Raw genomic sequence first — 16392 nt, 5'->3', positions numbered from 1 at the left:
ACAGCTCTGTCGCGGTAAGCCGGCGGGAGATGTTTAGAGCATCCAAAAATGTGGTAAAAACCCAGATAACAGGGTTTTTACCACATTTTTAGTTTAGAGAATCTCTCTCAATCTCTCTCTCTCTCTCTCTCTCTCTCTCTCTCTCTCTCTCTCTCTCTCTCTATATATATATATATATATATATATATATATATATATATATGCAGCTTTCAAGGGACCTGCTCCTGGCAATAGAATCACCGGCCTGCGCCAGCCACCGCCTTCTGACAGAAGGGGGAGCATTTGCATACGAGATGCTTACGTGCCCCATTCTGTCGGAGCCCTCTGCCGGCTCCCCGCAGCCACCACTCCCTGCCCATCTCCCTGAAGCAGAGATTTTCAGGGAAGCTGCTCCCCACCACCTTGCTGGCGTGGACACGCAAGCATGTGATGGAGCTCCGAGCTCCTGTCTGCCAGCCTGTGCCAGCTCAGGACACCTGGCGATCCTGCAGGCTGGCTGACAGGAACTCCATCTGTGTGTATGTATGTATATGTATATGTATATATATATATATATATATATATATATATATATATATATATATATATATATATATATATATAGAATAGACGTTATAGAATAGTGCACTTGTACCACCACCTTAACCAGATAACGCCTCTTGGGTACAGAGGAATTCAACACATTTATCATATAAAAATACACAATGTTAATAAAACAAATTTTATAAAACAATGTTAAAATAAAAAATTTCCAATAAAGTTGATTGATATCCCTACGCGTTTCATCTTGACGACTTCATCAGGGGAAGGTTCAAAAGCAAATAACGTATTGGGTTCAATGATTCCCTTCACATGGGTTCTTCATTAATAAAAGTCAGAAACAATCCCCAGCATTTTGAGCGAAAAAAAATGATGAATATATGCCACTACTTAAGGCATGCGATGCGATTCGATTTTTCATTGTAAAGACCCGATTTTTAATTGTATAGTCAGCCATGGGTGATTTCATACCCCTGCTATCCAACTACGCATGGAGTTGATTCTATATAGTGTGACGAGCTATATGTATTCTGCGTCCCCACGCGGTGCTCGCTGCGCTCGCCACATTATATAAAATCAACTCGATGCGTAGTTGGATAGTGGGGGTACGAAATCACCCATGGCTGACTATACAATTAAAAATCTGGTCTTTACAATGAAAAATCGCATCGCATGAATTGTATGCCACTATATTGCATGCGATGCGAAACAATGAAAAAAATTGGGCGCCCAGATATTACACAAGTACCGAAATTGCATACAAAGTTTGTCAACCAGAATAAGAATCTAGTTGCTATGGGTAACATCACCTTTTTTAATTTTTAGAAACTTTAGTAAATTCACCCCAAAGGGGAGCAATTTAATGATCAGAATGAATTATTATCTTCATCTGGATTTTATATTATATAATTCTAATTATACTTTAATTAAAATGACTCTTTAATTTGATTTTACTGAGCTTTACAAAGTTATCATTAATGTGTTGGGAAGCATGTAATTAAAATGAGAAACTAGAAGGAGGAGGTTAATTGATATTCATCTATACCCAATATTACCTTACTGACCATGCACCAATAGAAAACTAATAACCCCATACATTATGGTGACATCTACCCTCAGAGAAGTCGCACGTAATGCTTGTTTACCTTACCGGGCAGCAAGCTAAATCGCATGCAATCCCAGCCAAGCCAACAGGGGCGAATTGAAGGGTTCCGGTGCGATGCACACAGCCCCACGTATTGCCTCGGAACCACTTTCATTCACCTGCAATTTGGGTTCTTTTCCTGTGATTGATTGCGGCAGTCACAGGAAAAGATCCCAAACTGCAGGTAATTTGGCCAGTGTATGGGGGCTTTAAGTGTTGGCCATGTGACATGAGATAGGGCCTTTGTGTAACAGTGTAACAGTGGGAGTCTTATAAATATGGTACTATGGTGCGCTGAGCACCTAGAACAGCAGGTATTGTAATCAAAACACAGTAACTCCAATTATCTGTGTGAGGTGAGATACACCTAATGTTTTATTTACTGAGGGACATTAGGAAAGAATTGTATGATAAGGAGGAAAAGTGTTATCTTTTAACAATGATAGTTCTTCATTGGAATATTTACTTCTATATTGTAGTAGGCACAGTCACAGAATGTACATTTCTATACAAATGGCTGAACTCTTCCTTTATTTACTGTACTGGATATATCATTAAAGAAAGGATAAAGCTGCCCACACACTGTAATATATTTTAAACAATTTTTCTGTTTTCTATCAATTGAAATGACCAAACATTTACAAGGTTACCATGTGTGGACATGATAACAATTGACTGTGCGCACCCACCGGTCTTTCGCCTAGCTCGCTGATCCCTACAACAGATGGAAAGATAACAACCCATCGTGCACAATTTGGCACACATTGTCCTGTGTATAGTGATGCTGATTGATGCATTATTATGTGTCAATAGGATATGACCCATCTACCCTCTGATCATTTACACAATCATTCTGTGTGTGGTAATGATATCTTTTGGCCAGGAGTGTTCTGGATTTCAATGCAAATTGGTAAGAGATTGGATTGTTTATAAAATCTTACTGTGTGTGGGCAAGCTCCCACCGGTGTAACTTGGGCTGTGCTGCAGAACCACCTCTGCAACACTCAGTGGCAAGTCCAAGAACAGGGCATTTTGTACCTAATGGAATGCGTCATGTTGGAGGGTATGTCATAGCCCTTCAACCACAAAGGGCCAGATGTATCAAGCTTCAAAAGTGATAAAATAGAGAGTGATAAACAGCCAGCCAATCAGCTCCTACCTGCCATGCCACAGGCTGGGTTTGAAAAATAACAGGTAGGAGCTGATTGGCTGCTTGTATATCACTGTCCACTTTATCCCTTTTTGAAGCTTGATACATCTGGCCCAAAGTGTAGATGCACAAGTATACAGCTTAGCATTGCCCTATTCCTGTATACACCGACATGGAGAATGAACAATACAGAAACATGCAAAATGGGTAATGATCATTTGGTCGACCATAAGTTGGTCGATAGTCATTAGGTAGACACCACTAGGTCGACATGCTGAAAGGTCAACATGGGTCTAGGTCAATATGAGACAAGGTTGACAGGTCATTAGGTTGGCACAAGCATTAGGTCGACATGGGCTAGGACGACAGCCAAAAGGTCGACATGGGGTTTTTCACTATTTTTTTACCCGAATGTCGACACAGTCAACATATACACAGGATAAAGTGCACCGCTTCACTCGCCATGCTTTGCTCCCTGAGCTCCGCACACTGTTTTATTCTCCGGCCACACCCTAGTGGATGGAAGGGCATGAAATACCACCTGTCGGCACATGTCGGGTCAAAAAACAGTTAAAAACTCCATGTCGACCTAATGCTTGTGTCAACCTTGCCCCATGTCGACCTTTTAGCATGTCGACCTAATTACCTTTTCCCTGCAAGATACACTGTGTGTTCAGCTGTGCATCTACCTCATTGCCCACAATGGTTTAACCTACAGTCTTATATAGTATACTTTCATCACCAGAGCTTTCCAACAGTACAGAAGAGTATGAAAAGGAACAGAAGGCTATAGAACGTTAACATGTCTATTCCCCACCTGAGTTCTAATTGGATATTTTCTTGCTTCCAATTCCATGTATGCAAACTCTACCACATTATCATTTAACTCTGTGACTTGTACACCGACTCCCTCTTCTCCCTCAGGAAAGGATTTCCTCCTAAAAACTGAAACAGAATCCATTGTACATGGATACACCAGCCAGCAGGGACTCCACAAGGGCCGGGGAAACCGATTGCTATAAATAAAGTTCATCCAAACACAGTTGAAAGGACAATAATAATTTCCTGTTCTCAAAATATAGAAACTAATTATTTTCTCAGCAGATTTCATTTTGCAGAGGATATTTCCATGCAGAGCGGAGAGTTCTCCTCATTTCCCAAGTGATTTGATTGATTTCTCTAAAGTATGTTTCATACTGTCGATGACTGAAATAAGAAGTCATCCAAATGTGCACAGTGTTACGTCTGGTGAATGTTAAAGTATTTTGTCTTCTCTGCATCCTGGCTCCAAGGATCCCGAACAGCAAATTCATCAATATCTCTGTACAACAAGTAACAAGAGCTGGAATATGGTTATGAAATGGAAGGTTCTTTGGGGCACTGAGTTAGATCATTCCAGCTTATGTGTAGGTGTGCTTGTTACTGCTCTCCTCTTTCTTTTAAATATACGCTTTCACTAACATGGACAGTTTTGGTAGTCATCCGTCATCCTTGTATTAATGACTGAACGGAAAATAAGGGGATCTTTTTTTTTTGCTGGTTCTTCTAACTCATCATCTGCTTTTGGATTTGGATTTAGGCAGTTACTAGCTTTGTTTGTAGATTTTTTTCAGAAAATGCAAAAATTGCATAATTTATCCATTTTCTTGATCGTAGATTATTATTATTATTATTATTATTATTATTATTATTATCCTCAACAATAATCAACTTCAGTGATGTATGAGTTTTTCTTATTAAGATTGGAGTTTTATTGAATATAGGATGTTGCTAATGGCAACCAATAAGATTATGTCTATTATCTTCTAGAAGGAGATAAATAAATAGGAAGTAGATTCTGATTGGTTTCTATGGGCAACCAACATCCTATCTTCAATAGAACTCTTAGTAAATGTACCCCTTACTGTTACGATGGCCGTCTGGGCGTTGGATGGTACTACAGGAAGCAGGAGGCTGGAGGTCAGGCGTGAGCCCGTAACCGGGACCGCTGGTTAGGATGGCCACAGCGAACCCTACTCTGACTCTATTGAGTTTCCCGGGCAGATGACAAACCCCTGCGGGAACTAGGCTTCGCCTGTGGCCGCCGCAATCGAAGGAGCGAGTTAGGCCCGCTCCAACCTCGATGCAGCCAGGTCTTACGGATGGACAAAGGGTGAGCGATCGTCAGGGGTAACTCAAGAGGAGGGTACTAACTAACGGGCCTAACTGAGAAATGCCCCTGTCTGCCGGCACCTGGCCAAAAGACGGGAATGCGACCCAGTTGCAAGCACCTGAGACAGACACGGGGAATCTCCAAACCAAGGGTATAACACAGCGAGTCCCCAAAACAATACCAGAATAGAACGGGGAAGGCCCTGCCTATTAAACGCATAGAAAGGGCAAGCACAAGGAAATGAAGATAGATAACTGGTAACTACCAGAGGGAGGAAATGGGCTGGGCCCTCGGTGGGGCGCAGTCCTAAACCCCAAACAAACTAAACAACAGGCTGAACAGCCCAATAACTAAAAGAGCTTGGCAGCTCTCCAAAAGAACAAGCAAAGGAAAATAACCAGGCTCCACAGGAGCACTTACGTGAACTGTAAAGGGAATAACCAGCTAGACTGGACCGGGCACCAGGACTGGGAACTGTGTGATGGCACACACACCAAAGGCCAGATACAGATGCCCAACTGGGACAGGATAAATCCGGGGACTGAGACTTTGAAATTCGCGCCGACTGCGTGACGTCAGGCGCGCATGCAGGGGAGCCGTTGGGCGGAAGTTCGGGGACATTGCCGAGCAATGTCCCGACGCCCGACCTCAGAACGAGGCTGGGACTTTGCCCGGCAACGTCCCCAGCCCTTCCGAGCCACCCGACATCCGTCGACCGTCCGGGTGCTGGGGGTCCCGGACGGCGGCGCGCAACACTTACAGTCAGTTTTGACCATCTTACAACTCACAATATTGATTTAATCTGCTTTAGGCCAAAGTCTGCAGTTAGCTGGCTGGTTACTAAGTAAGAGAGCAGCAGCACACACACACAAGTCAGTTAATAGAACATCTAAGAAACATTGCCAGACAGCAGTGGCAGAAAGTGAAAGTGGTGCAAGTATGAAAATATATAAACTCCCACGGAGGGCACAGAGAGCGGTGTGCAGTCAAGACGTCACTGGAGGGCACAGGACACTTTAAGCCTCAGAGGAGGAGACCGGAGGAGGACCGTTAGGATATCCCCAGGCAGACCACTCACCGGGTCTCCGCAACTTACCCGGCAACACTGCACTGGGAGCTGGCGGTACGTGATCCAGATGTTCTGCACGTGTGGCAGCAGGGGGACGCTAGGCCTTAATTTTCCACCGGGTCGCGCCGGCTCCGTCCTCAACAATTGGTAAGGAGCAACAGCTCCTCGGGTGCAGCAGCAGTTGGAGCAGCCTTGTGGGGCAAAGTTTGGTGTCACCCGGGCGTAGGATGGGATGTTCATGATAATTAGTCGGGGAGCACAGACACTTCACGTCCTACCCGCTTGCTGCCGAAGCCACGCCCCCCGTCTATACCCTTAACTTAACTGATATAATACCCACTCAGGTGAAGAAAAGCGAGGGACCCCTCGCGAGGTAATAACGCGGGTTGGTCACCCCGTCCTTTCCGCTATTAGCTGCTAGTCCAAATCACACTTGTTTTAGTGCGCAGATAACCTCCAAACTTTTGAAGAACAAAGAAAGCAGGGCATCCCAACTGCCGCAGAAGTCTCAACTAATCCCCCCATCTCAAAACCCAGATATCTAACCAATGGATAACCCGATTCCCAAAAGCTTCATAAGCCCTGCCAGCCATGGGATGCCTCTCTGCCCCAAAAATATAAAAATGGCCAACAAGCAAAACTTGTTCTGATATATCCATGACAGCGGAAAAAAGAAAAGTCCGTACACATCATAAAATTGTACAAGAACGTCAGTGAGAAATTGTAACACCTTTATACTGTAAACATGAAACCCAAGTGAAGGAGAAACCACAGATAACCTCCCATGGACTTTCAGTTTGCCAATTGTTATTAGGCCCCCTAACACCCTAAATTCCTGAATGCTAGTCATTCAAGAACTGACGGGTAAACATAGTTTTTGGGTTGGTGCAACATCAACTCTTATCCAAATGTATGTATGACTTGGACTTCCAGTGGCCCATTTCTTAAATAGCTTACCCTTAAAGTCCCTGTGTTGCGGACTTAGTAGCCGCCCCAATCTGAAAGGAATGGCTTCCATAATCTTCATACCACAGACCCAGAGAAATCAAGCAATGCTTAAAAACTGGTAGAAAAAAAAATCAAAATATCATGGAACGGCGTTTTGGTATGAGTGTGCTTAGGCCAAGCAGCAGTGGATAAAAGGGGTAGTCGGCCTTAATACAATAAAGAAAAAAGACAGGGGGTGTAACTGCGCTAGATATCCAGTAGTCAGGTAGGTGGCATATAAAGCTCAATATTGAATGATGTTAAAAAGTAATATAAAAACAATTGGTACTTATATGTTAGTTGGGGCGCCCACTAAGCTATTTGCTTAGTTTTCCGCATACGCTCGCCACGCTTCGGGCACGGTGGCTCGCTGCGCTCACCACACTATATAAAATCAACTCCATGCCGACATGGATAGTGGGGTAATGAGCGTAGTAACTATAGTGGGCGCCCAACTAACATATGAGTACCAAACAATTACTTGTATTATATCTAGAAATGATGATAATAGTTAGGACAGATAGTCATCCTTATTGACCGCCAGTCCACCAACAGCCATAATTATAATCCACCCATTTCTAGCATTGCAATATGATGTTAGATAGAAATGTCCTCACCCACTTGTGTTGACCGGGCCTTTAAGGAGGTGGCGTTCCTCCATGAGATTTCAGATGTTGGTAGTGGATGTAGCTACTCAGAGTTGGAAGTGGCGGTTATAGGAATTCCTGGCTGAGGAGGATAGTCACAATGGGTCCCAAAGTGTATTGAAGTGTTGTAAGTCCTCAGATGGGCAGAGGGTGAATAATCTGAACTGAAGCTTTCTGGTACAGCTGTAACACCTTACACATTTTGCTGCTATCGGCAGCTTTTTCAAAGGTGACTTACTCTTTGCAAAGGCAGGGTTTAAATACCCTGTAAACAGCCATTATGCCAAACACCAGACCACTGTGATTGAAATTCAATTAGCTTTCATAATTATAAAAACCATATATAAAAGATATATTGTAAAAGTAGGAGACAGACTTACTTGTAATGCTACCAAAAATGTATAAAGTATAAATGTCACAAAAGGGGTTTTAGATTAGACGGAGAAGAACTCGTTTCCAGATGTCTGGTCAGCCTGTCCCTTCCGGCAGTTGGAATGGAAGACACGTCCACGCACTTCCTGTTGTGTGATCCGCGTAATTACACCATCTAGCCGGATCAGTGATTTCTGTGTATGACGGGGCATTCGGTAGTTGGATGCCCCCATCGTACCCGGTACCCACTGATCCAGCTAGATGGTGTGCTTATGCTGATCACACAAAGGGAAGTGCGTGGACGCGTCTTGGGTTCCATCTGATGAAAGTAATAGGCTGACCGGAAGTGGAAAAAAAGGTGGAGCGCTAAGTGGATCAATTGGATATCACAATTTTAATTTGTATAAAAATATTAAAAAACAAGCAATTTGTGACAAGACAATAATAATATGTCAATTACAAAAAACAACAATAATTAAATAATTACATATATAATATAATAAATAGGACAAGGAAGACAATACTTATGTCTCTGCGTAGCTGCCTTTGTGTCCCTTGGGATAAGGGGGGAGGCTCTCCGGATAGTGCACTACCGAATTGGTGGTTGGTAATTTGCCGTCCTGGATGGTAATAGGAGACGCTGGAGGATGGTGTGGTTCCCAAGAATTTGGGGTCCTCACTAGGTTGCGCTGATCCAGTAGTAGGTGAAAAATGTGGTTAATTTTCTCGCTGGAGGAAGATCTGTATACCTTCAGAATGAAGGGTCCTCACGATGGTGCGATATTGGATGTCCACAGAATACAAGTTGATGATTCCAAATTTGGAGATATCAATATGAATGGGATCCGGAGGGTGGCAATGAAAGGGAAGCTTCCAGGAGAGTAAGGTAGCAAGGGGGGGGGGGGGGGGGGCTTTGGGGGGCAGTAGGCAGAGTTGAAGATTCTTCCCAGTCCTTATTCAATAAAAGCAAGTGCTGCCTAACATGTTTCACCGTGACCTCACGGCTTTATCAAGCCGGTGATCAATAAGAGTGACTATCTGTCCTAATTATTATCATTTCTGGATACACTACAATGAATTGTTTTTAATATTACTTTTTATTGTCATTGAATATTGAGTTTTGTATGCCACCTACCTGATACTGGATATCTAGCACAGTTACATCTCTTCAATGCTTAAAATCTGCAGAAAACTGAAAATTGGTAAGAGGCAGCATTTGAGCATGCACAACCAACCAACCAGCATTCTCTAATAGCAAAACTGTGGCATGGCATGATGGGACTTGTAGTTTAACAACAGCTGGAGGGCCATAGTTTGGACATGCATGATATAGGGGTTCTGTGATTGGGGTGGTGTGGCATCGGTGATGGGTACAGTGTTTAAAATGCTGAGTTTGGTTTTTAGTGTTGTTGCATTGTTTACACTTGGAAAAACACCTTAAAATAACGACAACATTTTTTTTCTGATGAGTACAACTCATATATACTCATGTTCCACCACAAAGTAGTTGGCTGGTTCGCTCAAGTTCCTCTGCCCAGAGCCACAAACTAGCACAGTGCTTTCCAACTGTCCGGATACAGAAACTCTCTCAGTGGGGCAGATGTATTAAGCCTTAACAACAGATAAATTCAAGGGGGATAAAGGGGCAGATGAATGACAGGTCATTATGGGGGAGAAGGGGTATCAGCGCACGTTATGTGCACTGATACCGCTTCTCCGCGGTGACCGTTCCGCCCACTGCTGCTATTGGCTTCGCGAGCGGTAGGCTGGCGAAGCCCTATTTCAACAGCAGGGACAGCGCTGTCCGTGCTGTTGGCTCTGGGCTGCGCTGGGGATCGCGCGTGAGTAGCGAGATCCCGCGCATGCCCAGTCCAGCCAGACAGGGGGAAGGAGATAGCGCATTAGATAAAGAGGTGAAGCAGGAAGTATTCTAGCGGTGCGCTATGCGCCGCCAGAATACATCTGCCCCACTTAGATGTAAATGTCCAGCCAATCACCTCCTAACTGCCATGTTACAGGCTTGTTTGAAAAAAAGTCAGTAAGGAGCTGATTGGCTGGACATTTATCTATCTTTATCACCTTTGCATTTATCTCCTTAAGGCTTAATACATCTGCCCCAGTCTTAACAATGACCAAATACCCAGAAACCATTACAGTGCTATTAATGACCAAATGCTCAGAGCAAGGAACTAGCACAGTGCTAGCAATCAAAAACTGCCTGGAGCCAAGAACTTTGACAGTGCCTTTAATTATCATATCAACTGCAAGAAGTTAGAACTACAGGTTGAGTATCCCTTATCCAAAATGCTCGGGACCGGAAGAAATTTGGTTTATTCTGTGTTTCGGAATATTTTTATATTTAAATTATGTATCTTGAGGTATCTTGAATTTATGTTGTACAAACACATCAAACACATGAAATACACACAAATATATTTTATTTGTTCATAAAACAAGGTTTAAAAACATGAAAAAGTTTGGGTACTATCTCTGGTACTGAATTTGAATGCCAAGCAATCATTTTCTTGCACATATATCATGCCCGTTACATATCATGTCCCCAGTAGTGCCAGTTACATATCATGTCCCCAGTAGTGCCAGTTACATATCATGTCCCCAGTAGTGCCAGTTACATATCATGTCCTCAGTAGTGCCAGTTACATATCATGTCCTCAGTAGTGCTGTCAGACATGCCCACATAACAGAGCACCAAAAAACGCACCAGAAAATACACACAGACCCCGGTGAAGCTACAAGGCGGATGGGAAGTCATTAAACGGGGTAGCAGCAAGCTCCAGGTTAGCATCAGGAACACAGAAGGGTGAGATCTTGGTACGTGGCACAGGTGCAGTGCAGACTAACGACACTCAACAATGAAAAAATAAGGTTTAAGAGTCAAATCTCTGAATCAGGTAATATAGAGGCCAGTTGGTGAAAGTGAAGCTGGAATGATAAATCTGGTATTCTGATAAGCCCTTCCTCAGATGTAACCACTCTGTTTCATTCTGTGTCTATCTTGACCTCTAAAAATTGCTAAACAAGAGGCTACAGATAACATTTTCTCTACGGATGAAAAATCTGTGTTACTGCAGGAACGCCATCACCTGAACTGTTCTATCCTTGGTGACGTGCTCTGACATTCCTCTCACAAGTTCCCTGAGAGCGCAATGGGAACTGCCAGCATCTTGAAGTTGTGGACAGGCCAAATGATTTCTTATGTACTAGGTCATCACTTCCTGGTAAAATGTCTTTGGACTTGCAGATGTAGTCACAACAGACTTTAAAAAAAAACTACCCAAGAACATGTGAAGTTTCTTGAAACAGCCTTCCATTTGCCTATGTATATCATCAGTGGGCCTCTTTTTTCTGGGGGATATCGGTTATAGCCAAGGCACTAAACACCACTTAAATATTTACTATCCATTATGGAAAGGATAAATATATTAAGTCTTCAACAATTAAGTAGATACCAATCCAGCGGTTACCATTCATTAATAATTATCAATTAGATCAGTGGCGGTACTTGTGGGCCCAGGTGCAAAACTATCATTTGTGTCCCCCCTCCTCCACCCTCCACCCTATCCCAAGTTCACAATATACAACATGGCAGTGAGTGACAGGGAGAGGCAGTGGGTGACAGGAAGAGGGTGACGGGCAGCAGTAGACCCCTTAGTACTCAGAAGTACCGGTGCGTTGCCCCTGCTGCACCAAATGGTAGTTCGGCCTCTGGATTAGCCTAGCCAAAGGAGTTAGAAACACTCAGAACTTCTGTTGATCTTCGGTGAGGGAACTGCTTTGTTGATATGTTTATGGAATACAGCTACAAAATCAGGGTTTACTGAACTTAGATCTTTCTCGCTTTCTGCTGAATCACTGCTAGATGACCATACAGAATAAAAAGTCCTACATGCAGAGTTATTGTGCTGTTGCTTGCCCACAGAGGTACAGGGGGATTCCCTGGGATGCCCTACGGCCTCTTCTAGTACCAGGTTCCAAATACTGCAGTCAAATACTATAGTCTACCTCTATTGTCAGATACATGGGAGCAGATGTACTAAGCCTTGGCGAGTGATAAAGTGGAGAGCAACAAAGCACCAACACAGCACATCACCTGGCAGCCAAGAGCTGCTTAATTTGGGTTTACTTTATCTCTCTCCAAGCTTAGTAGAAAGACCCCATGTCTCTAATGGCTGTTCAGGCTTCTGTGTGGACTGGTCTCTCCCCATGGAAACTGGCCACAGACCTTGCGCATGGGCCTCTACTGGTGGTCCCATCATGTCCTTGTCCATGTCCATACTTATCTGTGATCGTCTGTGGGCTGAGGGATACATTTCACACAACAAAAACATCATGGACACAATGAGACTTGTTGCTTTTCTGAAAACAGAACCTGAAAGGTTACTGAGAAGGAAAATAATCACTAAACACCCTCAAACCATTGATACAGCCTCCCTAGCGGTTATACCTAGAGGGGGTGCTATTTGTTTTTAGAAGGGTGGCGTCATGCCCTATATGCCAACATCCCCCTAGTGCTTCTGAATAATTCAGTCTCAGCAAGCGCATCAATGTAGGGTTATTGCACGTCAGCATGAGCAAGGGATCCGACAATAACGGCAGAAATTGTATTTAATTCCCAGGGCTACAAAGTTAAAAATGTTAACTTTTTTTTTTTTTAATACCACATGTTGGATTAAAACTAAAAGTCTAATTAAAAATCTATAACGATTTGATAGATATGCACATCTAGCTTACTCCGTGTTACACAATATCTTACTAGAAGTAAATACCTTTATTTCCCAGGATTTCAGTATCCGCTGTATGAATAAATGCACAATTACATGGGACTAATCCCTTACATATTAGGGGATTTCATCAATTTTCAATAAATGTTTTTAAAAGTTTAGATCCAAAAATAAAACTATTTTTTTTGTTATCTGCAATGTTTTTACTGGGATTGCTGCCAATCCTGGTTTATTGTACACTGAGGACATCTTGTGGCTGACTGTATAATAGCAAGATAAATATAGCTGACCTTTAGGTATTAAATGTACAATAAGTGTTCTTACAGTACTAAAGCGTGCTTAAAAGAAATGTGAATGAACCGCATTTGTTCCAAAGAAAAATACCTGTGAATATTTGTTCTTGTGTAGAGATATTATTAGTCACCGCCTGCAACATTTTCTGCACATACCTTGCCCTTGACTGGAACAAATTGGTCAAAGAAGTCACCTGCATTAACCCTGACCGCAAGAGCAACCTCCCATAACCACTGCACATCAAACACAATGAGGGATACTTTTGTAAAACAACAATTTCAAAGTATCCTAAAGGGGGGGGTTGGGTGCAGCATTTCAATCTGCTGATTTACTTATTATTATCCTTTATTTATATGGAGCCACAAGGTGTCTAGGTACATGAACCGTATGGGGGGGGGGGCACACACAACAAAAAGTGACTTGCAGTACAGAACATTGTAGGACGAGGTTAATAAACATTGATGGAACAGTAAACAATGCTCCAATTGCAACAAGTCACTTGAACCCAGGATTAGGTTGACACCGTGACCAAAACACTAGATGAAGGGGGGGCTGTAGATGTGACATATCTAGACTTTAGTAAGGCATTTGACACTGTCCCACATCGCAGGCTGCTAAATAAACTTGAAAGTGTGGGATTGGATTATAAAACAATTAAATGGATAAGAACCTGGTTGCAGGATAGGAAACAGACAGTTGTAGTAAATGGAGTGCATTCTATGGAGGGACATGTTACCAGTGGAGTACCCCAGGGATCTGTACTTGGACCAGTGCTCTTTAATATCTTTGTTAGTGACATTGCAAATGGTATTGAAGGGAAAGTATGCCTTTTTGCAGATGATACAAAGATATGCAACATAGAAGACACACCAGGAGGGGTAAATCAAATGACTGATGATCTAAGTAAACTTGAATATTGGTCAAGAGAATGGCAACTACAGTTTAATGCTAAAAAATGCAAAATTATGCACTTGGGACTCAAAAACCCAAAGGCTCAATATAGTATCAAGGGTACTATAATGGAAACTACTGAGGAGGAAAGAGATCTAGGGGTCACTATTTCAAGTGATTTAAAGGCAGGGAGGCAATGTAACAAAGCAATGAGGAAGGCTAGTCAGATGCTTGGTTGCATAGGGAGAGGAATCAGTAGCAGAAAAAAAGATGTAATAATGCCACTTTATAGGTCATTGGTACGACCTCATCTGGAATACTGTGTCCAGTTCTGGAGACCATATCTTCAGAAGGATATAAATACATTGGAGAGTGTACAAAGAAGGGCAACTAAAATGGTTCATGGCCTACATCACAAAACTTACCTGGATAGACTAAAATATCTTAACATGTATAGTTTGGAGCAGAGAAGGGAAAGGGGGGACATGATAGCAATCTTCAAATATATCAAGGGTTTTAACATAGTACAGGTGGGAAATTTTCTTCAATGGAAAACAAGTAATAAAACACGAGGACATGCACTGAAACTGGAGGGAGGTAGATTCAGGGGAAATGTTAGAAAGAATTAGTTCTCAGAAAGGGTAGTGGATAAGTGGAATAGCCTCCCATCAGAGGTGGTAGAGGCTAAGACAGTAGAACAATTTAAACATGCTTGGGATAGGCATATGAATATCCTTACAAAGAAATAAGGGTTAAAAAGGGTTGAGTTTACCTGAAGGGTAAAAAAAAGGGGCAGACTAGCTGGGCCAAATGGTTCTTATCTGCCGTCAAATTCTATGTTTCTAGGTAACATTGTATTACTATTACTATTGGCTGCACCAAAATGTTGTAGCACTATTCTGGATGTGCCCAACCCCGATGCCACCACTGCTACGCAGAGGTGCATTTACATCTCATGGGGCCCTCGGCAAACCATCCATAACACTATATTAATGCTGTGTGAACATGGGCATTACAGTACATACGGATCTGAATCAGGATCTAGGCTTAATACCTGTATCACATTTAAGGGGTGATTCTGATCTCCTCGCAATGATGCCAGTTCGACCCAGTCCCGGATTTTTGGGGACTGCGCATGCGCTTGGTCTATTATGCCCATGTGCAAGCCTCCTCTGCGAATGGCCATTCGCATACATCGGGGCGGGCCGGAGGCGGACAGCAGTGGGAAAAACCCATGGGAACACCCCAGCGTTTTACTGGCGACCATCAAATTATTTCTCCTGCAGTGAAGACATGCGAGGTGATGTGTCTTAGTTACACCTCCCCTCGCTTGTTAACACAGGTATTCGGCGCTTTCAGGGGAAAGGTTAGTGTACTTACCTGACACCTGTTGGGATTCCTTCCATCATGATGCCGGCATCCCCACTGCCGAGCATCCATATGTATCCTATCCTAATATACTAATAATCGCTTCCCCAAGCAATGGATTCAGGAGTCTGGGAGCACTGAGAGTACATAAATAGGCAGTTTGTTTATGGACTGTGGAAAGAAAAGATGGAGAAAACATGCAAAAAGCCAGACTCCTTGCAACCCATGTCTCTCTAGTCGTATTAAGAATTGAGCATGGCATCAATATAGATCAGGCATTCCCAACCACGGTCCTCAAGGCACACCAACAGTGCAGGTTTTAGTGATATATAGGCTTGAGTACAGGTGACTTAATTAGTACCTGAGTGATTCTGATTGAACCATCTGTGCTGAAGCCTGGATACCACTAAAACCTGCACTATTGGTGTGCCTTGAGGACCGTGGTTGGGAATGCTTGATACAGTATAGAGGTCTGGTGTAAGTTTTAGAACGTTCCTGGGTCAGATTGAAAGAGGAAAGAGGCTCTGTTGAGGTGCCCCAACTATCAGGATATACAATCTTCACGGTCTGTTTACTTGGATTGCAAAACATGAATTGTCTACAGTCCATTTATTTTGACCATTCATTTTAACTAATTGTTCTCCTATTTATTAAGTATTTTTTCTTAGTTTCTTTTATACTCTAATAGCATAGCTTTTTAAGGAGTGTTGAGCTATCCTTTACTTTTATGATATACTGTATGCCCAGTTTGGGACATTATTTCTGCATTTCTGAGAAGTCTAATATACAGTAATGACAAGCAAGTGAGCTTGAGCAAGTATAAACTTAGGGGTCGAACCTATTACAGCCGAAGGGTGCGAGTTGCCGTTCGGGTGCCATTTTCACAATGAGAACAGAACCCAAATTAAGCCTAACTCTCACCCTTCCCAGGGCCAAATTCGCTGAAAAATGCTTGCATCCCTATGTGGAGGTGCAAGCTCTTTTCAGTGAATTGGGGCCGCCATAAAGTGCGCCTGGTGTCGTAATGATTCGCAAC

The sequence above is a fragment of the Crinia signifera genome, chromosome 1, assembly GCF_055691185.1.
Source record: "Crinia signifera chromosome 1, ASM5569118v1, whole genome shotgun sequence".
Taxonomy (NCBI): domain Eukaryota; kingdom Metazoa; phylum Chordata; class Amphibia; order Anura; family Myobatrachidae; genus Crinia; species Crinia signifera.
This window is presented reverse-complemented; position numbering follows the sequence as displayed.